At 61.0% G+C, this 21,575-nt stretch overlaps 34 non-coding genes across 34 annotated transcripts; all 34 read left to right on the forward strand.

Annotated features, from left to right (window-relative positions):
• Nucleotides 1-2,689: 2,689 nt before the first annotated feature.
• LOC134048040 (5S ribosomal RNA) lies at nucleotides 2,690-2,808 on the forward strand. Its single transcript, XR_009933496.1, has one exon. It is a non-coding gene; the product is annotated as a 5S ribosomal RNA (ribosomal RNA).
• Nucleotides 2,809-3,103: 295 nt separating this feature from the next.
• On the forward strand, nucleotides 3,104-3,222 carry LOC134048051 (5S ribosomal RNA). The gene has a single exon (XR_009933507.1). It is a non-coding gene; the product is annotated as a 5S ribosomal RNA (ribosomal RNA).
• Nucleotides 3,223-3,517: 295 nt separating this feature from the next.
• On the forward strand, nucleotides 3,518-3,636 carry LOC134048061 (5S ribosomal RNA). The gene has a single exon (XR_009933516.1). It is a non-coding gene; the product is annotated as a 5S ribosomal RNA (ribosomal RNA).
• A 295-nt stretch (nucleotides 3,637-3,931) lies between these two features.
• On the forward strand, nucleotides 3,932-4,050 carry LOC134048063 (5S ribosomal RNA). Its single transcript, XR_009933518.1, has one exon. It is a non-coding gene; the product is annotated as a 5S ribosomal RNA (ribosomal RNA).
• Nucleotides 4,051-4,326: 276 nt separating this feature from the next.
• LOC134048074 (5S ribosomal RNA) lies at nucleotides 4,327-4,445 on the forward strand. Its single transcript, XR_009933528.1, has one exon. It is a non-coding gene; the product is annotated as a 5S ribosomal RNA (ribosomal RNA).
• Nucleotides 4,446-4,740: 295 nt separating this feature from the next.
• Nucleotides 4,741-4,859, forward strand: LOC134048029 (5S ribosomal RNA). Its single transcript, XR_009933486.1, has one exon. It is a non-coding gene; the product is annotated as a 5S ribosomal RNA (ribosomal RNA).
• A 295-nt stretch (nucleotides 4,860-5,154) lies between these two features.
• LOC134048030 (5S ribosomal RNA) lies at nucleotides 5,155-5,273 on the forward strand. Its single transcript, XR_009933487.1, has one exon. It is a non-coding gene; the product is annotated as a 5S ribosomal RNA (ribosomal RNA).
• A 295-nt stretch (nucleotides 5,274-5,568) lies between these two features.
• LOC134048031 (5S ribosomal RNA) lies at nucleotides 5,569-5,687 on the forward strand. The gene has a single exon (XR_009933488.1). It is a non-coding gene; the product is annotated as a 5S ribosomal RNA (ribosomal RNA).
• A 276-nt stretch (nucleotides 5,688-5,963) lies between these two features.
• LOC134048032 (5S ribosomal RNA) lies at nucleotides 5,964-6,082 on the forward strand. The gene has a single exon (XR_009933489.1). It is a non-coding gene; the product is annotated as a 5S ribosomal RNA (ribosomal RNA).
• Nucleotides 6,083-6,358: 276 nt separating this feature from the next.
• On the forward strand, nucleotides 6,359-6,477 carry LOC134048033 (5S ribosomal RNA). Its single transcript, XR_009933490.1, has one exon. It is a non-coding gene; the product is annotated as a 5S ribosomal RNA (ribosomal RNA).
• A 276-nt stretch (nucleotides 6,478-6,753) lies between these two features.
• LOC134048034 (5S ribosomal RNA) lies at nucleotides 6,754-6,872 on the forward strand. The gene has a single exon (XR_009933491.1). It is a non-coding gene; the product is annotated as a 5S ribosomal RNA (ribosomal RNA).
• Nucleotides 6,873-7,148: 276 nt separating this feature from the next.
• On the forward strand, nucleotides 7,149-7,267 carry LOC134048035 (5S ribosomal RNA). The gene has a single exon (XR_009933492.1). It is a non-coding gene; the product is annotated as a 5S ribosomal RNA (ribosomal RNA).
• Nucleotides 7,268-7,562: 295 nt separating this feature from the next.
• LOC134048036 (5S ribosomal RNA) lies at nucleotides 7,563-7,681 on the forward strand. Its single transcript, XR_009933493.1, has one exon. It is a non-coding gene; the product is annotated as a 5S ribosomal RNA (ribosomal RNA).
• A 295-nt stretch (nucleotides 7,682-7,976) lies between these two features.
• Nucleotides 7,977-8,095, forward strand: LOC134048038 (5S ribosomal RNA). The gene has a single exon (XR_009933494.1). It is a non-coding gene; the product is annotated as a 5S ribosomal RNA (ribosomal RNA).
• A 276-nt stretch (nucleotides 8,096-8,371) lies between these two features.
• Nucleotides 8,372-8,490, forward strand: LOC134048039 (5S ribosomal RNA). The gene has a single exon (XR_009933495.1). It is a non-coding gene; the product is annotated as a 5S ribosomal RNA (ribosomal RNA).
• A 276-nt stretch (nucleotides 8,491-8,766) lies between these two features.
• On the forward strand, nucleotides 8,767-8,885 carry LOC134048041 (5S ribosomal RNA). The gene has a single exon (XR_009933497.1). It is a non-coding gene; the product is annotated as a 5S ribosomal RNA (ribosomal RNA).
• A 295-nt stretch (nucleotides 8,886-9,180) lies between these two features.
• On the forward strand, nucleotides 9,181-9,299 carry LOC134048042 (5S ribosomal RNA). Its single transcript, XR_009933498.1, has one exon. It is a non-coding gene; the product is annotated as a 5S ribosomal RNA (ribosomal RNA).
• A 295-nt stretch (nucleotides 9,300-9,594) lies between these two features.
• LOC134048043 (5S ribosomal RNA) lies at nucleotides 9,595-9,713 on the forward strand. The gene has a single exon (XR_009933499.1). It is a non-coding gene; the product is annotated as a 5S ribosomal RNA (ribosomal RNA).
• A 276-nt stretch (nucleotides 9,714-9,989) lies between these two features.
• LOC134048044 (5S ribosomal RNA) lies at nucleotides 9,990-10,108 on the forward strand. The gene has a single exon (XR_009933500.1). It is a non-coding gene; the product is annotated as a 5S ribosomal RNA (ribosomal RNA).
• Nucleotides 10,109-10,403: 295 nt separating this feature from the next.
• Nucleotides 10,404-10,522, forward strand: LOC134048045 (5S ribosomal RNA). Its single transcript, XR_009933501.1, has one exon. It is a non-coding gene; the product is annotated as a 5S ribosomal RNA (ribosomal RNA).
• A 295-nt stretch (nucleotides 10,523-10,817) lies between these two features.
• LOC134048046 (5S ribosomal RNA) lies at nucleotides 10,818-10,936 on the forward strand. The gene has a single exon (XR_009933502.1). It is a non-coding gene; the product is annotated as a 5S ribosomal RNA (ribosomal RNA).
• Nucleotides 10,937-11,212: 276 nt separating this feature from the next.
• Nucleotides 11,213-11,331, forward strand: LOC134048047 (5S ribosomal RNA). Its single transcript, XR_009933503.1, has one exon. It is a non-coding gene; the product is annotated as a 5S ribosomal RNA (ribosomal RNA).
• Nucleotides 11,332-11,607: 276 nt separating this feature from the next.
• Nucleotides 11,608-11,726, forward strand: LOC134048048 (5S ribosomal RNA). Its single transcript, XR_009933504.1, has one exon. It is a non-coding gene; the product is annotated as a 5S ribosomal RNA (ribosomal RNA).
• Nucleotides 11,727-12,021: 295 nt separating this feature from the next.
• Nucleotides 12,022-12,140, forward strand: LOC134048049 (5S ribosomal RNA). The gene has a single exon (XR_009933505.1). It is a non-coding gene; the product is annotated as a 5S ribosomal RNA (ribosomal RNA).
• A 276-nt stretch (nucleotides 12,141-12,416) lies between these two features.
• LOC134048050 (5S ribosomal RNA) lies at nucleotides 12,417-12,535 on the forward strand. Its single transcript, XR_009933506.1, has one exon. It is a non-coding gene; the product is annotated as a 5S ribosomal RNA (ribosomal RNA).
• Nucleotides 12,536-12,830: 295 nt separating this feature from the next.
• LOC134048052 (5S ribosomal RNA) lies at nucleotides 12,831-12,949 on the forward strand. Its single transcript, XR_009933508.1, has one exon. It is a non-coding gene; the product is annotated as a 5S ribosomal RNA (ribosomal RNA).
• Nucleotides 12,950-13,244: 295 nt separating this feature from the next.
• Nucleotides 13,245-13,363, forward strand: LOC134048054 (5S ribosomal RNA). Its single transcript, XR_009933509.1, has one exon. It is a non-coding gene; the product is annotated as a 5S ribosomal RNA (ribosomal RNA).
• A 295-nt stretch (nucleotides 13,364-13,658) lies between these two features.
• Nucleotides 13,659-13,777, forward strand: LOC134048055 (5S ribosomal RNA). Its single transcript, XR_009933510.1, has one exon. It is a non-coding gene; the product is annotated as a 5S ribosomal RNA (ribosomal RNA).
• Nucleotides 13,778-14,053: 276 nt separating this feature from the next.
• LOC134048028 (5S ribosomal RNA) lies at nucleotides 14,054-14,172 on the forward strand. Its single transcript, XR_009933485.1, has one exon. It is a non-coding gene; the product is annotated as a 5S ribosomal RNA (ribosomal RNA).
• A 276-nt stretch (nucleotides 14,173-14,448) lies between these two features.
• On the forward strand, nucleotides 14,449-14,567 carry LOC134048056 (5S ribosomal RNA). The gene has a single exon (XR_009933511.1). It is a non-coding gene; the product is annotated as a 5S ribosomal RNA (ribosomal RNA).
• A 276-nt stretch (nucleotides 14,568-14,843) lies between these two features.
• Nucleotides 14,844-14,962, forward strand: LOC134048057 (5S ribosomal RNA). The gene has a single exon (XR_009933512.1). It is a non-coding gene; the product is annotated as a 5S ribosomal RNA (ribosomal RNA).
• A 276-nt stretch (nucleotides 14,963-15,238) lies between these two features.
• LOC134048058 (5S ribosomal RNA) lies at nucleotides 15,239-15,357 on the forward strand. Its single transcript, XR_009933513.1, has one exon. It is a non-coding gene; the product is annotated as a 5S ribosomal RNA (ribosomal RNA).
• A 276-nt stretch (nucleotides 15,358-15,633) lies between these two features.
• LOC134048059 (5S ribosomal RNA) lies at nucleotides 15,634-15,752 on the forward strand. The gene has a single exon (XR_009933514.1). It is a non-coding gene; the product is annotated as a 5S ribosomal RNA (ribosomal RNA).
• A 276-nt stretch (nucleotides 15,753-16,028) lies between these two features.
• LOC134048060 (5S ribosomal RNA) lies at nucleotides 16,029-16,147 on the forward strand. Its single transcript, XR_009933515.1, has one exon. It is a non-coding gene; the product is annotated as a 5S ribosomal RNA (ribosomal RNA).
• Nucleotides 16,148-21,575: the final 5,428 nt, after the last annotated feature.

Below are 21,575 nucleotides of genomic sequence, written 5' to 3' on the forward strand. Positions count from 1 at the left end.
CTACAGTGATTCCAGCTCCCTCCCTAAAGTTGTTATCCTGGCCCCATAATTCCTATCACAGCCACACAGTCCCTATCCCAGCTCCAGTGATTTCAGCTGCAGCCCTACAGTCCTATCCCAGCTCCAGTGATTCCAGCTCCAGCTTCTCCACCAGCTCTGATATTTCTGCATCTTCCTGATGCTGCCATGTGAAGCTGCTCCTGGATCAAGGCAGGATCTTCATTTCAGCTTCAGCTCTCTGATGCTTCCACTTCAGCTCTAGAATCCATATTCCAGCTCCAGCCCTATCCTACAGTGCCAATCACAGCCCCACAGCCCCCATCCCAGCCCCATAGTGGTTGCACCCTAAACCACACCTTCTCTATGTCACTCCCAGTTCTGCTGCCTCAGTTCCAGCTCCTCAGCTTTCTGGCTAAAAGCTGCTCCTGGTTGTCACTTTGCTCCTGTGCTGTTGACAAGGTGATGAATCAGTCACTGTCATCACTTAATATCTCTATGAGCTGCTACTCTCATCCCAATGAGGCCCTGACTTTGGGGGCAAATGAGCCCTGGCCCATAGCACACACCTTGCCTTGCACTCCACCTGCCCACTGGCTCCTCAACCAGCACTATGTGCTGGAAACAGCTGCTTTGCCCCTGGTTCCACATCCTGAAAGGTGCCCCTGGGCTGGCTCTGAGCCCCAGAATCAGCCCTGAGACCTTCACTCCCAACTTGGGGGTGCTACCATTGCTGGGAGGGCTGGAACCCCCCTGGCAGCTCCTCTAGCCCCCAAGCTTCAGCTCCACCCCCACCCCTATGGGATTTATCCAGCTCCAGCCTCAACATTTCCATTGCTCCACATCAGTTTGTGTCTAGATCCGGGTTCATTTTCTACTGATTCCATTTTATTGTTTATTGTCTTAGTTTTACATTATTCTAGTTGTATTAAGACTTGATTATACTATTGCATTGTCATATTTGTATTTTGTTCTATTTTAAAATTCTATTACTAGATATATGATTTTTTTAAAAATAAGATTATAGGGCTGGGCACTGTGAGACCAGAGGGTATATTGAAACCCCTGGGGCTGAATCCAGACGCAAACCAATGTGGAGCAATGCAAACTCTGGGGCTGGATAAATCTCATGCAGTTGGGGGTGGAATCACTGTGGGGCTGGGATAGGGGCTGTATAACAGGATGCTCGGCCCTGAAATGTGGTCAAACAACTCGAACAATGCCCTATTTTGCAAACTATCAGCAGTGGTCTGAGAGGGGCATCGTGCTGGTTTTTGCTGTCGAATAATACTAAAAATCTGGCACACTGTCTCAATCTGGCAGACCAGACTCAAATCAACCTGCTGATAACAAGACAAAGATTAGGCAGATAAACTGCTAAACTGACCTGTAGGCATATCACTGGTGGTCTACTCCATCGCATTATAAAAGTTCAGTCCGCTTTCCACAGAGTAGGTTCTTCCAACATATTTGTCCTTGGAGTGTGTGGACATTCTTCCACTGGGTTTTAGGGATGCTCACCAAGAATACTCCTGAACGTTAGAAGAAAGATTTGACAACAGTCATTGGAAAGGGTGAGTTACATCAGTCTCTAATGATGCTTTCTTTTTGTTGCCTTTAATATAATTGTTTTAATATTGCTGTGATATAATGCACAATCCTATCTTATAGTATAATAGTTTTAGCTTTTATAGTAAATAATTCTGAGTTATTTTTGTCTAATAATTTATAATAATAAATAATTAATTCTTATAAAAATGTGTCTGATTTGCTGTCATTAAAACCAGCGGGACAATAACTGTAGGATTGGGATAATAAATGTAGGGCTGGGTTACTGATTGTAGGGTTGGAACTGGGACTGTGGGGCCGGAATATGGACTCTGGGCCAGGGTACGGCCCGTGGGATGCGGGGGAAATTGTGGGCCGGGGCAGGGATCGTGGCCCAGGAGAGGTACTGTGGGCCACTGTAGGGACGGTGGGTCGGGAAAGGGATTCTGGGAGGGATACGAACTGCGGGCTGCGGTGCGGTCTGTAGGGCCGGGATAGGTTCTGCGGGGCCGGGTTAGGGACGGTAGGGCCGGGACAGGGACTCTGGGACAGGGGAGGGAAATCTCACCGGAGGACGTCGAGCGCCACCAATCGCAGCACGAGGAAGACAAGAGATCGGCCAATCGGGACCCGCAGACCGCGCTTCCTCCAATGAGAGCCGCCTATACCACACGGCCGAGTTCGCGCCAAACCCAGACCGCCCATCACCGCGCGCCGATCAGACCGACCGCTCCAGCAGCTCCCGGCAGATCATCTCCGGACACGAAATGGCGGGACTAGGCTGCCAGGTACTATCGGGCACGGGGGAGATATTAAGGGAAACTTTAGGTGGATAACAGTAAGTCGGCGGCCAAAACAGCCTGAAAAATACATAGTCATAGATCTGGTTAGGTTTTTTTTGTTGGGTGCAGGCGACGGGGCTGGGTATCCCTTGTATTACTTGGGCAGCAGTTCTTAGGAACAGGAAGGAAGAGCCGAAAAGGGCTCATGTGCCTTATGAATATTTTGTAGAGTTGGGTATGCATATAGATCCGAACACTGGCCGAGGCAACTGTGTGGCCCCAGACATAGTGCCATATACGTCTAGGTCAGGGTGGAAAGGTGTTGGTGCGTGCTGGAGGGCGCTGGCGAGGGGCTGTGAGGTGCCTACGGCCATACCACCCTGAGAACGCCCGATCTCGTCTGATCTCGGAAGCTAAGCAGGGTCGGGCCCGGTTAGTACTTGGATGGGAGACCGCCTGGGAATACCGGGTGCTGTAGGCTTTTACTTGCCCGGCGCAGGTGGCGGTGCCGGGGGGCACTTGTTTTGCTTCGGGCAGCCGTGCTGGGGCTGGAGGGCTCCTGACTTGCTCATGCCGCTGTACAGAGGGGCAGGAGCCAGGGGAGAAGTGCGGCTGGCGTGGCCGGTGTACCTTTTGCGGCGTTGGTTGCCGGCATGGAACAGCCGGGCTGTTGGCACCGGCAGGGCGGGTGTCTGTGTGGTGTGTCTGTGAGGTTGTGGGTCAGGGTGGAAAGGTGTTGGTGCGTGCTGGAGGGCGCTGGCGAGGGGCTGTGAGGTGCCTACGGCCATACCACCCTGAGAACGCCCGATCTCGTCTGATCTCGGAAGCTAAGCAGGGTCGGGCCCGGTTAGTACTTGGATGGGAGACCGCCTGGGAATACCGGGTGCTGTAGGCTTTTACTTGCCCGGCGCAGGTGGCGGTGCCGGGGGGCACTTGTTTTGCTTCGGGCAGCCGTGCTGGGGCTGGAGGGCTCCTGACTTGCTCATGCCGCTGTACAGAGGGGCAGGAGCCAGGGGAGAAGTGCGGCTGGCGTGGCCGGTGTACCTTTTGCGGCGTTGGTTGCCGGCATGGAACAGCCGGGCTGTTGGCACCGGCAGGGCGGGTGTCTGTGTGGTGTGTCTGTGAGGTTGTGGGTCAGGGTGGAAAGGTGTTGGTGCGTGCTGGAGGGCGCTGGCGAGGGGCTGTGAGGTGCCTACGGCCATACCACCCTGAGAACGCCCGATCTTGTCTGATCTCGGAAGCTAAGCAGGGTCGGGCCCGGTTAGTACTTGGATGGGAGACCGCCTGGGAATACCGGGTGCTGTAGGCTTTTACTTGCCCGGCGCAGGTGGCGGTGCCGGGGGGCACTTGTTTTGCTTCGGGCAGCCGTGCTGGGGCTGGAGGGCTCCTGACTTGCTCATGCCGCTGTACAGAGGGGCAGGAGCCAGGGGAGAAGTGCGGCTGGCGTGGCCGGTGTACCTTTTGCGGCGTTGGTTGCCGGCATGGAACAGCCGGGCTGTTGGCACCGGCAGGGCGGGTGTCTGTGTGGTGTGTCTGTGAGGTTGTGGGTCAGGGTGGAAAGGTGTTGGTGCGTGCTGGAGGGCGCTGGCGAGGGGCTGTGAGGTGCCTACGGCCATACCACCCTGAGAACGCCCGATCTCGTCTGATCTCGGAAGCTAAGCAGGGTCGGGCCCGGTTAGTACTTGGATGGGAGACCGCCTGGGAATACCGGGTGCTGTAGGCTTTTACTTGCCGGGGGGCACTTGTTTTGCTTCGGGCAGCCGTGCTGGGGCTGGAGGGCTCCTGACTTGCTCATGCCGCTGTACAGAGGGGCAGGAGCCAGGGGAGAAGTGCGGCTGGCGTGGCCGGTGTACCTTTTGCGGCGTTGGTTGCCGGCATGGAACAGCCGGGCTGTTGGCACCGGCAGGGCGGGTGTCTGTGTGGTGTGTCTGTGAGGTTGTGGGTCAGGGTGGAAAGGTGTTGGTGCGTGCTGGAGGGCGCTGGCGAGGGGCTGTGAGGTGCCTACGGCCATACCACCCTGAGAACGCCCGATCTCGTCTGATCTCGGAAGCTAAGCAGGGTCGGGCCCGGTTAGTACTTGGATGGGAGACCGCCTGGGAATACCGGGTGCTGTAGGCTTTTACTTGCCCGGCGCAGGTGGCGGTGCCGGGGGGCACTTGTTTTGCTTCGGGCAGCCGTGCTGGGGCTGGAGGGCTCCTGACTTGCTCATGCCGCTGTACAGAGGGGCAGGAGCCAGGGGAGAAGTGCGGCTGGCGTGGCCGGTGTACCTTTTGCGGCGTTGGTTGCCGGCATGGAACAGCCGGGCTGTTGGCACCGGCAGGGCGGGTGTCTGTGTGGTGTGTCTGTGAGGTTGTGGGTCAGGGTGGAAAGGTGTTGGTGCGTGCTGGAGGGCGCTGGCGAGGGGCTGTGAGGTGCCTACGGCCATACCACCCTGAGAACGCCCGATCTCGTCTGATCTCGGAAGCTAAGCAGGGTCGGGCCCGGTTAGTACTTGGATGGGAGACCGCCTGGGAATACCGGGTGCTGTAGGCTTTTACTTGCCCGGCGCAGGTGGCGGTGCCGGGGGGCACTTGTTTTGCTTCGGGCAGCCGTGCTGGGGCTGGAGGGCTCCTGACTTGCTCATGCCGCTGTACAGAGGGGCAGGAGCCAGGGGAGAAGTGCGGCTGGCGTGGCCGGTGTACCTTTTGCGGCGTTGGTTGCCGGCATGGAACAGCCGGGCTGTTGGCACCGGCAGGGCGGGTGTCTGTGTGGTGTGTCTGTGAGGTTGTGGGTCAGGGTGGAAAGGTGTTGGTGCGTGCTGGAGGGCGCTGGCGAGGGGCTGTGAGGTGCCTACGGCCATACCACCCTGAGAACGCCCGATCTCGTCTGATCTCGGAAGCTAAGCAGGGTCGGGCCCGGTTAGTACTTGGATGGGAGACCGCCTGGGAATACCGGGTGCTGTAGGCTTTTACTTGCCCGGCGCAGGTGGCGGTGCCGGGGGGCACTTGTTTTGCTTCGGGCAGCCGTGCTGGGGCTGGAGGGCTCCTGACTTGCTCATGCCGCTGTACAGAGGGGCAGGAGCCAGGGGAGAAGTGCGGCTGGCGTGGCCGGTGTACCTTTTGCGGCGTTGGTTGCCGGCATGGAACAGCCGGGCTGTTGGCACCGGCAGGGCGGGTGTCTGTGTGGTGTGTCTGTGAGGTTGTGGGTCAGGGTGGAAAGGTGTTGGTGCGTGCTGGAGGGCGCTGGCGAGGGGCTGTGAGGTGCCTACGGCCATACCACCCTGAGAACGCCCGATCTCGTCTGATCTCGGAAGCTAAGCAGGGTCGGGCCCGGTTAGTACTTGGATGGGAGACCGCCTGGGAATACCGGGTGCTGTAGGCTTTTACTTGCCGGGGGGCACTTGTTTTGCTTCGGGCAGCCGTGCTGGGGCTGGAGGGCTCCTGACTTGCTCATGCCGCTGTACAGAGGGGCAGGAGCCAGGGGAGAAGTGCGGCTGGCGTGGCCGGTGTACCTTTTGCGGCGTTGGTTGCCGGCATGGAACAGCCGGGCTGTTGGCACCGGCAGGGCGGGTGTCTGTGTGGTGTGTCTGTGAGGTTGTGGGTCAGGGTGGAAAGGTGTTGGTGCGTGCTGGAGGGCGCTGGCGAGGGGCTGTGAGGTGCCTACGGCCATACCACCCTGAGAACGCCCGATCTCGTCTGATCTCGGAAGCTAAGCAGGGTCGGGCCCGGTTAGTACTTGGATGGGAGACCGCCTGGGAATACCGGGTGCTGTAGGCTTTTACTTGCCGGGGGGCACTTGTTTTGCTTCGGGCAGCCGTGCTGGGGCTGGAGGGCTCCTGACTTGCTCATGCCGCTGTACAGAGGGGCAGGAGCCAGGGGAGAAGTGCGGCTGGCGTGGCCGGTGTACCTTTTGCGGCGTTGGTTGCCGGCATGGAACAGCCGGGCTGTTGGCACCGGCAGGGCGGGTGTCTGTGTGGTGTGTCTGTGAGGTTGTGGGTCAGGGTGGAAAGGTGTTGGTGCGTGCTGGAGGGCGCTGGCGAGGGGCTGTGAGGTGCCTACGGCCATACCACCCTGAGAACGCCCGATCTCGTCTGATCTCGGAAGCTAAGCAGGGTCGGGCCCGGTTAGTACTTGGATGGGAGACCGCCTGGGAATACCGGGTGCTGTAGGCTTTTACTTGCCGGGGGGCACTTGTTTTGCTTCGGGCAGCCGTGCTGGGGCTGGAGGGCTCCTGACTTGCTCATGCCGCTGTACAGAGGGGCAGGAGCCAGGGGAGAAGTGCGGCTGGCGTGGCCGGTGTACCTTTTGCGGCGTTGGTTGCCGGCATGGAACAGCCGGGCTGTTGGCACCGGCAGGGCGGGTGTCTGTGTGGTGTGTCTGTGAGGTTGTGGGTCAGGGTGGAAAGGTGTTGGTGCGTGCTGGAGGGCGCTGGCGAGGGGCTGTGAGGTGCCTACGGCCATACCACCCTGAGAACGCCCGATCTCGTCTGATCTCGGAAGCTAAGCAGGGTCGGGCCCGGTTAGTACTTGGATGGGAGACCGCCTGGGAATACCGGGTGCTGTAGGCTTTTACTTGCCGGGGGGCACTTGTTTTGCTTCGGGCAGCCGTGCTGGGGCTGGAGGGCTCCTGACTTGCTCATGCCGCTGTACAGAGGGGCAGGAGCCAGGGGAGAAGTGCGGCTGGCGTGGCCGGTGTACCTTTTGCGGCGTTGGTTGCCGGCATGGAACAGCCGGGCTGTTGGCACCGGCAGGGCGGGTGTCTGTGTGGTGTGTCTGTGAGGTTGTGGGTCAGGGTGGAAAGGTGTTGGTGCGTGCTGGAGGGCGCTGGCGAGGGGCTGTGAGGTGCCTACGGCCATACCACCCTGAGAACGCCCGATCTCGTCTGATCTCGGAAGCTAAGCAGGGTCGGGCCCGGTTAGTACTTGGATGGGAGACCGCCTGGGAATACCGGGTGCTGTAGGCTTTTACTTGCCCGGCGCAGGTGGCGGTGCCGGGGGGCACTTGTTTTGCTTCGGGCAGCCGTGCTGGGGCTGGAGGGCTCCTGACTTGCTCATGCCGCTGTACAGAGGGGCAGGAGCCAGGGGAGAAGTGCGGCTGGCGTGGCCGGTGTACCTTTTGCGGCGTTGGTTGCCGGCATGGAACAGCCGGGCTGTTGGCACCGGCAGGGCGGGTGTCTGTGTGGTGTGTCTGTGAGGTTGTGGGTCAGGGTGGAAAGGTGTTGGTGCGTGCTGGAGGGCGCTGGCGAGGGGCTGTGAGGTGCCTACGGCCATACCACCCTGAGAACGCCCGATCTCGTCTGATCTCGGAAGCTAAGCAGGGTCGGGCCCGGTTAGTACTTGGATGGGAGACCGCCTGGGAATACCGGGTGCTGTAGGCTTTTACTTGCCCGGCGCAGGTGGCGGTGCCGGGGGGCACTTGTTTTGCTTCGGGCAGCCGTGCTGGGGCTGGAGGGCTCCTGACTTGCTCATGCCGCTGTACAGAGGGGCAGGAGCCAGGGGAGAAGTGCGGCTGGCGTGGCCGGTGTACCTTTTGCGGCGTTGGTTGCCGGCATGGAACAGCCGGGCTGTTGGCACCGGCAGGGCGGGTGTCTGTGTGGTGTGTCTGTGAGGTTGTGGGTCAGGGTGGAAAGGTGTTGGTGCGTGCTGGAGGGCGCTGGCGAGGGGCTGTGAGGTGCCTACGGCCATACCACCCTGAGAACGCCCGATCTCGTCTGATCTCGGAAGCTAAGCAGGGTCGGGCCCGGTTAGTACTTGGATGGGAGACCGCCTGGGAATACCGGGTGCTGTAGGCTTTTACTTGCCGGGGGGCACTTGTTTTGCTTCGGGCAGCCGTGCTGGGGCTGGAGGGCTCCTGACTTGCTCATGCCGCTGTACAGAGGGGCAGGAGCCAGGGGAGAAGTGCGGCTGGCGTGGCCGGTGTACCTTTTGCGGCGTTGGTTGCCGGCATGGAACAGCCGGGCTGTTGGCACCGGCAGGGCGGGTGTCTGTGTGGTGTGTCTGTGAGGTTGTGGGTCAGGGTGGAAAGGTGTTGGTGCGTGCTGGAGGGCGCTGGCGAGGGGCTGTGAGGTGCCTACGGCCATACCACCCTGAGAACGCCCGATCTCGTCTGATCTCGGAAGCTAAGCAGGGTCGGGCCCGGTTAGTACTTGGATGGGAGACCGCCTGGGAATACCGGGTGCTGTAGGCTTTTACTTGCCGGGGGGCACTTGTTTTGCTTCGGGCAGCCGTGCTGGGGCTGGAGGGCTCCTGACTTGCTCATGCCGCTGTACAGAGGGGCAGGAGCCAGGGGAGAAGTGCGGCTGGCGTGGCCGGTGTACCTTTTGCGGCGTTGGTTGCCGGCATGGAACAGCCGGGCTGTTGGCACCGGCAGGGCGGGTGTCTGTGTGGTGTGTCTGTGAGGTTGTGGGTCAGGGTGGAAAGGTGTTGGTGCGTGCTGGAGGGCGCTGGCGAGGGGCTGTGAGGTGCCTACGGCCATACCACCCTGAGAACGCCCGATCTCGTCTGATCTCGGAAGCTAAGCAGGGTCGGGCCCGGTTAGTACTTGGATGGGAGACCGCCTGGGAATACCGGGTGCTGTAGGCTTTTACTTGCCCGGCGCAGGTGGCGGTGCCGGGGGGCACTTGTTTTGCTTCGGGCAGCCGTGCTGGGGCTGGAGGGCTCCTGACTTGCTCATGCCGCTGTACAGAGGGGCAGGAGCCAGGGGAGAAGTGCGGCTGGCGTGGCCGGTGTACCTTTTGCGGCGTTGGTTGCCGGCATGGAACAGCCGGGCTGTTGGCACCGGCAGGGCGGGTGTCTGTGTGGTGTGTCTGTGAGGTTGTGGGTCAGGGTGGAAAGGTGTTGGTGCGTGCTGGAGGGCGCTGGCGAGGGGCTGTGAGGTGCCTACGGCCATACCACCCTGAGAACGCCCGATCTCGTCTGATCTCGGAAGCTAAGCAGGGTCGGGCCCGGTTAGTACTTGGATGGGAGACCGCCTGGGAATACCGGGTGCTGTAGGCTTTTACTTGCCCGGCGCAGGTGGCGGTGCCGGGGGGCACTTGTTTTGCTTCGGGCAGCCGTGCTGGGGCTGGAGGGCTCCTGACTTGCTCATGCCGCTGTACAGAGGGGCAGGAGCCAGGGGAGAAGTGCGGCTGGCGTGGCCGGTGTACCTTTTGCGGCGTTGGTTGCCGGCATGGAACAGCCGGGCTGTTGGCACCGGCAGGGCGGGTGTCTGTGTGGTGTGTCTGTGAGGTTGTGGGTCAGGGTGGAAAGGTGTTGGTGCGTGCTGGAGGGCGCTGGCGAGGGGCTGTGAGGTGCCTACGGCCATACCACCCTGAGAACGCCCGATCTCGTCTGATCTCGGAAGCTAAGCAGGGTCGGGCCCGGTTAGTACTTGGATGGGAGACCGCCTGGGAATACCGGGTGCTGTAGGCTTTTACTTGCCGGGGGGCACTTGTTTTGCTTCGGGCAGCCGTGCTGGGGCTGGAGGGCTCCTGACTTGCTCATGCCGCTGTACAGAGGGGCAGGAGCCAGGGGAGAAGTGCGGCTGGCGTGGCCGGTGTACCTTTTGCGGCGTTGGTTGCCGGCATGGAACAGCCGGGCTGTTGGCACCGGCAGGGCGGGTGTCTGTGTGGTGTGTCTGTGAGGTTGTGGGTCAGGGTGGAAAGGTGTTGGTGCGTGCTGGAGGGCGCTGGCGAGGGGCTGTGAGGTGCCTACGGCCATACCACCCTGAGAACGCCCGATCTCGTCTGATCTCGGAAGCTAAGCAGGGTCGGGCCCGGTTAGTACTTGGATGGGAGACCGCCTGGGAATACCGGGTGCTGTAGGCTTTTACTTGCCCGGCGCAGGTGGCGGTGCCGGGGGGCACTTGTTTTGCTTCGGGCAGCCGTGCTGGGGCTGGAGGGCTCCTGACTTGCTCATGCCGCTGTACAGAGGGGCAGGAGCCAGGGGAGAAGTGCGGCTGGCGTGGCCGGTGTACCTTTTGCGGCGTTGGTTGCCGGCATGGAACAGCCGGGCTGTTGGCACCGGCAGGGCGGGTGTCTGTGTGGTGTGTCTGTGAGGTTGTGGGTCAGGGTGGAAAGGTGTTGGTGCGTGCTGGAGGGCGCTGGCGAGGGGCTGTGAGGTGCCTACGGCCATACCACCCTGAGAACGCCCGATCTCGTCTGATCTCGGAAGCTAAGCAGGGTCGGGCCCGGTTAGTACTTGGATGGGAGACCGCCTGGGAATACCGGGTGCTGTAGGCTTTTACTTGCCCGGCGCAGGTGGCGGTGCCGGGGGGCACTTGTTTTGCTTCGGGCAGCCGTGCTGGGGCTGGAGGGCTCCTGACTTGCTCATGCCGCTGTACAGAGGGGCAGGAGCCAGGGGAGAAGTGCGGCTGGCGTGGCCGGTGTACCTTTTGCGGCGTTGGTTGCCGGCATGGAACAGCCGGGCTGTTGGCACCGGCAGGGCGGGTGTCTGTGTGGTGTGTCTGTGAGGTTGTGGGTCAGGGTGGAAAGGTGTTGGTGCGTGCTGGAGGGCGCTGGCGAGGGGCTGTGAGGTGCCTACGGCCATACCACCCTGAGAACGCCCGATCTCGTCTGATCTCGGAAGCTAAGCAGGGTCGGGCCCGGTTAGTACTTGGATGGGAGACCGCCTGGGAATACCGGGTGCTGTAGGCTTTTACTTGCCGGGGGGCACTTGTTTTGCTTCGGGCAGCCGTGCTGGGGCTGGAGGGCTCCTGACTTGCTCATGCCGCTGTACAGAGGGGCAGGAGCCAGGGGAGAAGTGCGGCTGGCGTGGCCGGTGTACCTTTTGCGGCGTTGGTTGCCGGCATGGAACAGCCGGGCTGTTGGCACCGGCAGGGCGGGTGTCTGTGTGGTGTGTCTGTGAGGTTGTGGGTCAGGGTGGAAAGGTGTTGGTGCGTGCTGGAGGGCGCTGGCGAGGGGCTGTGAGGTGCCTACGGCCATACCACCCTGAGAACGCCCGATCTCGTCTGATCTCGGAAGCTAAGCAGGGTCGGGCCCGGTTAGTACTTGGATGGGAGACCGCCTGGGAATACCGGGTGCTGTAGGCTTTTACTTGCCGGGGGGCACTTGTTTTGCTTCGGGCAGCCGTGCTGGGGCTGGAGGGCTCCTGACTTGCTCATGCCGCTGTACAGAGGGGCAGGAGCCAGGGGAGAAGTGCGGCTGGCGTGGCCGGTGTACCTTTTGCGGCGTTGGTTGCCGGCATGGAACAGCCGGGCTGTTGGCACCGGCAGGGCGGGTGTCTGTGTGGTGTGTCTGTGAGGTTGTGGGTCAGGGTGGAAAGGTGTTGGTGCGTGCTGGAGGGCGCTGGCGAGGGGCTGTGAGGTGCCTACGGCCATACCACCCTGAGAACGCCCGATCTCGTCTGATCTCGGAAGCTAAGCAGGGTCGGGCCCGGTTAGTACTTGGATGGGAGACCGCCTGGGAATACCGGGTGCTGTAGGCTTTTACTTGCCCGGCGCAGGTGGCGGTGCCGGGGGGCACTTGTTTTGCTTCGGGCAGCCGTGCTGGGGCTGGAGGGCTCCTGACTTGCTCATGCCGCTGTACAGAGGGGCAGGAGCCAGGGGAGAAGTGCGGCTGGCGTGGCCGGTGTACCTTTTGCGGCGTTGGTTGCCGGCATGGAACAGCCGGGCTGTTGGCACCGGCAGGGCGGGTGTCTGTGTGGTGTGTCTGTGAGGTTGTGGGTCAGGGTGGAAAGGTGTTGGTGCGTGCTGGAGGGCGCTGGCGAGGGGCTGTGAGGTGCCTACGGCCATACCACCCTGAGAACGCCCGATCTCGTCTGATCTCGGAAGCTAAGCAGGGTCGGGCCCGGTTAGTACTTGGATGGGAGACCGCCTGGGAATACCGGGTGCTGTAGGCTTTTACTTGCCGGGGGGCACTTGTTTTGCTTCGGGCAGCCGTGCTGGGGCTGGAGGGCTCCTGACTTGCTCATGCCGCTGTACAGAGGGGCAGGAGCCAGGGGAGAAGTGCGGCTGGCGTGGCCGGTGTACCTTTTGCGGCGTTGGTTGCCGGCATGGAACAGCCGGGCTGTTGGCACCGGCAGGGCGGGTGTCTGTGTGGTGTGTCTGTGAGGTTGTGGGTCAGGGTGGAAAGGTGTTGGTGCGTGCTGGAGGGCGCTGGCGAGGGGCTGTGAGGTGCCTACGGCCATACCACCCTGAGAACGCCCGATCTCGTCTGATCTCGGAAGCTAAGCAGGGTCGGGCCCGGTTAGTACTTGGATGGGAGACCGCCTGGGAATACCGGGTGCTGTAGGCTTTTACTTGCCCGGCGCAGGTGGCGGTGCCGGGGGGCACTTGTTTTGCTTCGGGCAGCCGTGCTGGGGCTGGAGGGCTCCTGACTTGCTCATGCCGCTGTACAGAGGGGCAGGAGCCAGGGGAGAAGTGCGGCTGGCGTGGCCGGTGTACCTTTTGCGGCGTTGGTTGCCGGCATGGAACAGCCGGGCTGTTGGCACCGGCAGGGCGGGTGTCTGTGTGGTGTGTCTGTGAGGTTGTGGGTCAGGGTGGAAAGGTGTTGGTGCGTGCTGGAGGGCGCTGGCGAGGGGCTGTGAGGTGCCTACGGCCATACCACCCTGAGAACGCCCGATCTCGTCTGATCTCGGAAGCTAAGCAGGGTCGGGCCCGGTTAGTACTTGGATGGGAGACCGCCTGGGAATACCGGGTGCTGTAGGCTTTTACTTGCCCGGCGCAGGTGGCGGTGCCGGGGGGCACTTGTTTTGCTTCGGGCAGCCGTGCTGGGGCTGGAGGGCTCCTGACTTGCTCATGCCGCTGTACAGAGGGGCAGGAGCCAGGGGAGAAGTGCGGCTGGCGTGGCCGGTGTACCTTTTGCGGCGTTGGTTGCCGGCATGGAACAGCCGGGCTGTTGGCACCGGCAGGGCGGGTGTCTGTGTGGTGTGTCTGTGAGGTTGTGGGTCAGGGTGGAAAGGTGTTGGTGCGTGCTGGAGGGCGCTGGCGAGGGGCTGTGAGGTGCCTACGGCCATACCACCCTGAGAACGCCCGATCTCGTCTGATCTCGGAAGCTAAGCAGGGTCGGGCCCGGTTAGTACTTGGATGGGAGACCGCCTGGGAATACCGGGTGCTGTAGGCTTTTACTTGCCCGGCGCAGGTGGCGGTGCCGGGGGGCACTTGTTTTGCTTCGGGCAGCCGTGCTGGGGCTGGAGGGCTCCTGACTTGCTCATGCCGCTGTACAGAGGGGCAGGAGCCAGGGGAGAAGTGCGGCTGGCGTGGCCGGTGTACCTTTTGCGGCGTTGGTTGCCGGCATGGAACAGCCGGGCTGTTGGCACCGGCAGGGCGGGTGTCTGTGTGGTGTGTCTGTGAGGTTGTGGGTCAGGGTGGAAAGGTGTTGGTGCGTGCTGGAGGGCGCTGGCGAGGGGCTGTGAGGTGCCTACGGCCATACCACCCTGAGAACGCCCGATCTCGTCTGATCTCGGAAGCTAAGCAGGGTCGGGCCCGGTTAGTACTTGGATGGGAGACCGCCTGGGAATACCGGGTGCTGTAGGCTTTTACTTGCCGGGGGGCACTTGTTTTGCTTCGGGCAGCCGTGCTGGGGCTGGAGGGCTCCTGACTTGCTCATGCCGCTGTACAGAGGGGCAGGAGCCAGGGGAGAAGTGCGGCTGGCGTGGCCGGTGTACCTTTTGCGGCGTTGGTTGCCGGCATGGAACAGCCGGGCTGTTGGCACCGGCAGGGCGGGTGTCTGTGTGGTGTGTCTGTGAGGTTGTGGGTCAGGGTGGAAAGGTGTTGGTGCGTGCTGGAGGGCGCTGGCGAGGGGCTGTGAGGTGCCTACGGCCATACCACCCTGAGAACGCCCGATCTCATCTGATCTCGGAAGCTAAGCAGGGTCGGGCCCGGTTAGTACTTGGATGGGAGACCGCCTGGGAATACCGGGTGCTGTAGGCTTTTACTTGCCGGGGGGCACTTGTTTTGCTTCGGGCAGCCGTGCTGGGGCTGGAGGGCTCCTGACTTGCTCATGCCGCTGTACAGAGGGGCAGGAGCCAGGGGAGAAGTGCGGCTGGCGTGGCCGGTGTACCTTTTGCGGCGTTGGTTGCCGGCATGGAACAGCCGGGCTGTTGGCACCGGCAGGGCGGGTGTCTGTGTGGTGTGTCTGTGAGGTTGTGGGTCAGGGTGGAAAGGTGTTGGTGCGTGCTGGAGGGCGCTGGCGAGGGGCTGTGAGGTGCCTACGGCCATACCACCCTGAGAACGCCCGATCTCGTCTGATCTCGGAAGCTAAGCAGGGTCGGGCCCGGTTAGTACTTGGATGGGAGACCGCCTGGGAATACCGGGTGCTGTAGGCTTTTACTTGCCGGGGGGCACTTGTTTTGCTTCGGGCAGCCGTGCTGGGGCTGGAGGGCTCCTGACTTGCTCATGCCGCTGTACAGAGGGGCAGGAGCCAGGGGAGAAGTGCGGCTGGCGTGGCCGGTGTACCTTTTGCGGCGTTGGTTGCCGGCATGGAACAGCCGGGCTGTTGGCACCGGCAGGGCGGGTGTCTGTGTGGTGTGTCTGTGAGGTTGTGGGTCAGGGTGGAAAGGTGTTGGTGCGTGCTGGAGGGCGCTGGCGAGGGGCTGTGAGGTGCCTACGGCCATACCACCCTGAGAACGCCCGATCTCGTCTGATCTCGGAAGCTAAGCAGGGTCGGGCCCGGTTAGTACTTGGATGGGAGACCGCCTGGGAATACCGGGTGCTGTAGGCTTTTACTTGCCGGGGGGCACTTGTTTTGCTTCGGGCAGCCGTGCTGGGGCTGGAGGGCTCCTGACTTGCTCATGCCGCTGTACAGAGGGGCAGGAGCCAGGGGAGAAGTGCGGCTGGCGTGGCCGGTGTACCTTTTGCGGCGTTGGTTGCCGGCATGGAACAGCCGGGCTGTTGGCACCGGCAGGGCGGGTGTCTGTGTGGTGTGTCTGTGAGGTTGTGGGTCAGGGTGGAAAGGTGTTGGTGCGTGCTGGAGGGCGCTGGCGAGGGGCTGTGAGGTGCCTACGGCCATACCACCCTGAGAACGCCCGATCTCGTCTGATCTCGGAAGCTAAGCAGGGTCGGGCCCGGTTAGTACTTGGATGGGAGACCGCCTGGGAATACCGGGTGCTGTAGGCTTTTACTTGCCGGGGGGCACTTGTTTTGCTTCGGGCAGCCGTGCTGGGGCTGGAGGGCTCCTGACTTGCTCATGCCGCTGTACAGAGGGGCAGGAGCCAGGGGAGAAGTGCGGCTGGCGTGGCCGGTGTACCTTTTGCGGCGTTGGTTGCCGGCATGGAACAGCCGGGCTGTTGGCACCGGCAGGGCGGGTGTCTGTGTGGTGTGTCTGTGAGGTTGTGGGTCAGGGTGGAAAGGTGTTGGTGCGTGCTGGAGGGCGCTGGCGAGGGGCTGTGAGGTGCCTACGGCCATACCACCCTGAGAACGCCCGATCTCGTCTGATCTCGGAAGCTAAGCAGGGTCGGGCCCGGTTAGTACTTGGATGGGAGACCGCCTGGGAATACCGGGTGCTGTAGGCTTTTACTTGCCGGGGGGCACTTGTTTTGCTTCGGGCAGCCGTGCTGGGGCTGGAGGGCTCCTGACTTGCTCATGCCGCTGTACAGAGGGGCAGGAGCCAGGGGAGAAGTGCGGCTGGCGTGGCCGGTGTACCTTTTGCGGCGTTGGTTGCCGGCATGGAACAGCCGGGCTGTTGGCACCGGCAGGGCGGGTGTCTGTGTGGTGTGTCTGTGAGGTTGTGGGTCAGGGTGGAAAGGTGTTGGTGCGTGCTGGAGGGCGCTGGCGAGGGGCTGTGAGGTGCCTACGGCCATACCACCCTGAGAACGCCCGATCTCGTCTGATCTCGGAAGCTAAGCAGGGTCGGGCCCGGTTAGTACTTGGATGGGAGACCGCCTGGGAATACCGGGTGCTGTAGGCTTTTACTTGCCCGGCGCAGGTGGCGGTGCCAGGGGGCACTTGTTTTGCTTCGGGCAGCCGTGCTGGGGCTGGAGGGCTCCTGTACTTCGGCAGGTCTGTGTAGGTGCGGGAGCGAGGAGGCAAACGTGGCTCATGAGGTTTGTGTAGCTCGTTTTCCTTGTGTAGTGTTTGTTGCTTTGTTTGCACATATAGTTTGAGGTATTGGCGTTGCCTCCCTGGGATTACACTGTCCTGTAGGTTTTATTTCCATCCCTCTGCTGAGGTTTTACAGAGTTAATAATTCACTTCCACTTTCTTTTTTGAGTTTTTTCAGCTCTTTTTATGTCTTTTCATCCTTTTGTCTGAGTAGGTTTTTTTTTTTTCATTTTTTTATTATAATTTTTTCTATCCCCTCCTTGGATTCTCTTTTTTATTTTGTGTATGTATATTTTGACTCCACATGTTGTCTTGAGTGTCACTGCCTTGGTGCTTCTGTTTTCTCCTGTCTCTGCCATTTCAGGACTGAGATTGTGCCATTTGGTGACTGTAAGTATTTTATTTTGCGAGTTTTTGGCTGTCCTGATATCCATCTCTGTCTTGTTTTGCACTTTTCTCAGAGACTGGTTTTTCATGTCTTGGCATGTAGTTTGATGCTTTGTGCACTAGGCAAGGATGCCCTGTGTTTCTGCGAGTGGCTGTGCCATCGTCTGGAATGCCCACTGCAAGATCCCATCCCACGTGCTCTGTGGGACAGCCCCAAGTGTTAATTTTCTAATTCCATCCCATATCCTTCCCCTCAGCAGTGTCCCGGCACACACTGCCTGAGCCACAGCCCCATGTCACCCTGTGGGCCACACCAGAGCACACTCTTTGCATGTGCTCTGTCTGTCGGTGTCACACAGTCTTACCTCACCTAGCAGTGCATCGAGCTCATCCCGACTCAGCACAGTGTCACTGCCACGGGCTCCATCCTCCACCTGTGCATGGAGAGATGTCCTGCCAGCTCCCTCTGTGCCCTCAGGCTGCTCCGCTTTTGGTCAGGGTTGCTACCCATGTGCAGTCCTTTAGCTGGTGTGGTCCCAGCTCATGCTCCCCCAGTACAGCTCCTCTAACTTGCCTCTGTGTGGTGTCAGTCCCTCTCTCACCTGCTTGATCCATCTCCACCTTCCTGTCCCCCACAGATCCCACTCTTCCTCTCCCACCCTGTTCCTGGCACTGCTTGTGCTGACCTTGGCTGCCGGAAGCAGTTGGTCTCCAGCTGCTGCAGTGGTGCCCAGGCCGCCTGTGTCCGGGGTGCCCGTGCAGGACATGCACAGCAGCAGCCCCCTGCACCATCAGGGGTGACACAGACCGTCAGGGCAGAGTCCTCCAGGGAGGAGCTAAGGCTGGGATGTGGGGCATGATGGGGGACTCACCTGGGGTCCCCACTGGGAGCAGGACAGTGTCGGGGAGTGGGGATCTGGGTGCAGCAGCGGCTGCAGACGCTCCCCTCAACTCCACATGGCTGGGTGTCTCGCCCTGGCTCTCCCAGGATCTCAGGGGGTCTCTCCCCAGGTAAGACTGCCTCCAGCAGCTGGGCCGGTTCAGTCACAGTCTCCACACAGGAGCCACATCGCCACATCCCGCTGCACAGTGAGAGCAGAACAGTGCCCTCACTGGGATGGCAGGGGACACTGGCTTCCCTGTGTGCCCTGGGACTCACCTGGGGACGTGGGGCAGTGGGGGCACTAGGCAGGCAAGGTGAAAGGCCCTGGGGCAGCCGTCACAGCAGATGAGCTCACCGCCATCACCGCATGCTGCACACTCATCCTCGTTCTCCTGTCCTCGGGGGAGTGGGCAGGAGGTCACTGCCACCCTCACAGGCTGAAGCCATGGCTATGGCAAGGTCTGTCATCCCCCTTGCCCTCTCCCCCTGCATCACCCACCCCCCATCAAACATACCAATCGTTTCAGGGTGGTAAAATTGCCTGTCTCTTGGCGGGGGGGTCATAACCTGGTGAACCCCCAGTAGCGGAGCCCTGGGTTTCCTTTTCAAGGCCAGGGCAAATGGGCATGCCAGGGGAACCCCAACAGTTCCTCCTGGGGTGCACCAGGGGTCAGATCTAGGGCTCACCTGGTGGGGCACAGGGTCCTGGCTGTACATAGTGGCTTCTGGCAGCTGGCCCTGGGTGTGCAATTGGGGTTCCCTGTTCTGTTGGAGAGACAAGAAGAGGTTTGGAGAGGCACTGCTTGCACTAGGGGACACCCCTAGGCCATGGCTATTATGCCATGTGGGAACAACCCCCCTTCACAGCCTTGGCAGCTGCACAGGATGGGGATGAAAACATATGAGGGGGATGTCAGTACACTTTGGCATGCCTTGGGCTGGGCAGGGGGCTTCAGGCTGTGGCTTCTGCTCCTGGCCTCTGGCTCTTCACAGGCAACTGGGGTATATGGCTCGTCCCTGGCTCTGCTGCCTGTCTTGGAGCTGCCTGCAAGAGAGGCCAGAGGCAGCTCCAGCTTCCCTTCCCCACCTCGCCCTGCTTGAGGGTGGCTCCTGAATGTGGGGACTAAACTGGGCAGGAGGTGACTGGTGTGGGTTGTACTTACTTGGATCCAGCACATGTTTAATGAGGATGCCCTCGATGGCTCCACGGCTGATGGGCACCTCACCACCTGCCACGGCCACCGCTCTCTGCACGGTGGCAGCCACTGCCTGGAGGGCTGCAGGCAGAGAAGTGGCTCAGTGGGGTGGGCTGCCCCCTGCCCACGGCTGTGGGCAGACAGGGCACACAGGCAGAAGGTGCCCTTAGGGTTTCAGCACTCACTGCTGGCACGAGGTGTGCGGGGGCTATCTGTACCCTCCAGCTTCTTCACAGTCTTTGCCTTCACCAGGGGCCCTGCAGCATTGTGAGGATGGGCGTCAGGGGGCACAGCACCCCTCAATACCTCGGGGGCAGCACCCTGTCCCGTCTCCATCCTGCTCTGGGTCTTCGTACCGGGACTGGTGCTGTGCCGTGGAGCGGGCTGTGCCGCCCGGGCCTTGTCCCGATCCTCAGGGGCTTTCCTCTTGCCTTGGGGTCTGTGTGGGGCCGGTGCTGTGGGGCTCGGGGAGAGACGCCTTCCACGGCGCTGCCGCCCCAGCTCCACCTCTGCAAGAAGAACAGGGACTGGGACAGGCACCAGCACCCAGCCCACTGTCAGCCCCCGGGGGTGCCAGTCCCACCTGACCCGCTACTACCTCTGGGGAAGGCGCCGCGGAGAGGCCGGAGCCGGGAGTACCGCTCCAGGTTGTAGTCCTTGAAGAGGACGGCCCAGAAGTCGCGGAGGGCGGCGGTGTCGCGGCCCATTAGCCAGGTGAGCAGCGCATGGAAGGCGCGGTGGGAGCCCTCCCGCTCCGTCCGGCTCAGCGTCTCCTGCCGGGCACACCACAGCCCGCGGGCTGCCCTCCGGCCCCAGCCCCACAGCAGGACCGTCCTGCGCTGCTCCGCAGCCTCACCTTGAAGATGTGGTCAGGGACGACATCGTGGTCAGCCAGCCCATGCAGGAGTGGGAAGACGTCGTCCACTGCCATAGCGATCTCGGTGCGGTGCAGCTTCAGCAGGCGCCGCAGGTCCCCGTCGCTGCCCGGCCCCGCCATGCCCGGGACGCTGCCGGAGCCGCAGCCGCCTGTACTCTCCCCTTTAAATACACCTCGGCCGTGGCACCGGAAACCTCCTTGGACTCCCGCAGCCCTATTAATTTCTTTACGAGGCCGTAACTTGAACCCTTTCCTCCCTCCCGGCGGCGCTGGGCTTGTCCCCGCGCCCCAGCCCCGGGCTTGAGGTCAGGCACTTTTCCAGCTCCGGGGGCGGCAGCCAGAGTGGGGCCGGCTGTGCCGCTGGTGAAGGACACCCAGCCCGCCGGGAGCAGCCCGGGGTGACCGGGAAGAGGGGTCAGAGAGGTCCTGGCGAGGGGCTTCCACCTCTCACATATCTGTGGTCACCCAGGAGCCTTCCCAAAATTACTGGACTTTCCGCTGAACCTGCTTCTCTCATCCAGAAACTCGGCTGCAGGAGCACATCAGAAGTAAGGGTCCAACAGTTGGGGGTGTGACAGTGACAAAAGAGAGTCAGGATGTGGGTGACTTTGAGTGTGTCCTCCTCTCACACTCCTCACTTCCCTTCCCAGTACCTCTCATGGACAATGTGGTATGTCTCAAGAGAGAAGCACAGACTACTGCAGGAGGAACTGTCTGGGTGCTCACATAATGAATGCATTCCAGAGACAGAGGAGCCAAAATGTGAGTGATTTTGGTGCACATTGGCCTGCAAAAGGATATAAAATGCTGTTGGAGACTGGGCCAGTTAAGCAAACTGGTCTCCTGAGGTTGTGGGCAGCTTCTGCAGGGCACTAGGAAGCATGGACACACAAAGAAACTCCACAAAAGGTGTGTTGGGGTACAACTGAGGTAGCTGAACAAGCAAACATATTGAAAGAGCCAAGTGCACACAAGGAATGCCTGGGCAGGTGCAGCCCACAGCTCTGTCAATACCCACTTCCCAAAACTGAGCATATGGAACTGCAAAAAGCTTGGAGCCTGGGGGAAGCTGGCTCCTTGAAAGCGTCTGGCATTGAAAAGTCTGGGGGCCTGGCTTCTCTGTACCAGGTAGCTGGGAAAGAGAAAGCTCAACAGCTCCTACCCCAACTCCCATACGTTTGGACTTCCCCAGGATCAATTTCTAGCCTCCCTCCCTCTGGAGGTGTGTCTGGGCTGCCCAGCAGGCTCTGCCAAGGTGCTGTGGCTGTGCACAGCTGTCCCCAGGCCACAGGACAAACCCTGACCTGAGCAGGGCCAGAGCGTGGTGCAGAAGGGGACACACAAAGGAATGGGTACAGGGAGGAACTTTAATTGCTATGTCTTAAAAGACGGAAGCAGTATCTGCTGGCTCCAAAGCTGTTCCAGGAGGAAGCATTTGCTGTCAAGAAAGTCAGGAAGAATAACAAGACAACACCCTTGGTGAGAGCAGGAAATACCCTTGCACGTGTCTGGTTAATAAATGAACATGGTTGCCTGTAGAAAGGCTCACCCTGCAGCTCCTTTCAGCATTCAGGGGGATTTTCCTGTGCAGGCAGTGAGAGCCATAGGATGGGGGTTGGGCAGGTGTCATGCTGGGTTGCTGTGCCCCACATCAGGATCTCTGTGCCCAGCTCTGCCATGGTGGGGGTGGCTTCACCACCACCTGTGCCATGTATCTCCCCAGGGGAAAACACGTGGATGCCAGGTGACACAGGAGGTTCATCTCCCCTCCTGGAGCTCTGCCCAAGCCTGGCCACAGGTGCTGAGGACAAGCACAGTTGTGACACAGCCTCGCAAGTCTGTTCCACTCTTCCCAGGAGCACTGTTTTCCCCAGTATCCCACCTGCAGTGCTGCAATTTGTCACTGTCACCCTGTATTAAGCTGTCTGGCACAGCTAGGACAAAGCTGTGG

This window comes from Cinclus cinclus, chromosome 10, assembly GCF_963662255.1.
Source record: "Cinclus cinclus chromosome 10, bCinCin1.1, whole genome shotgun sequence".
Classification (NCBI taxonomy): domain Eukaryota; kingdom Metazoa; phylum Chordata; class Aves; order Passeriformes; family Cinclidae; genus Cinclus; species Cinclus cinclus.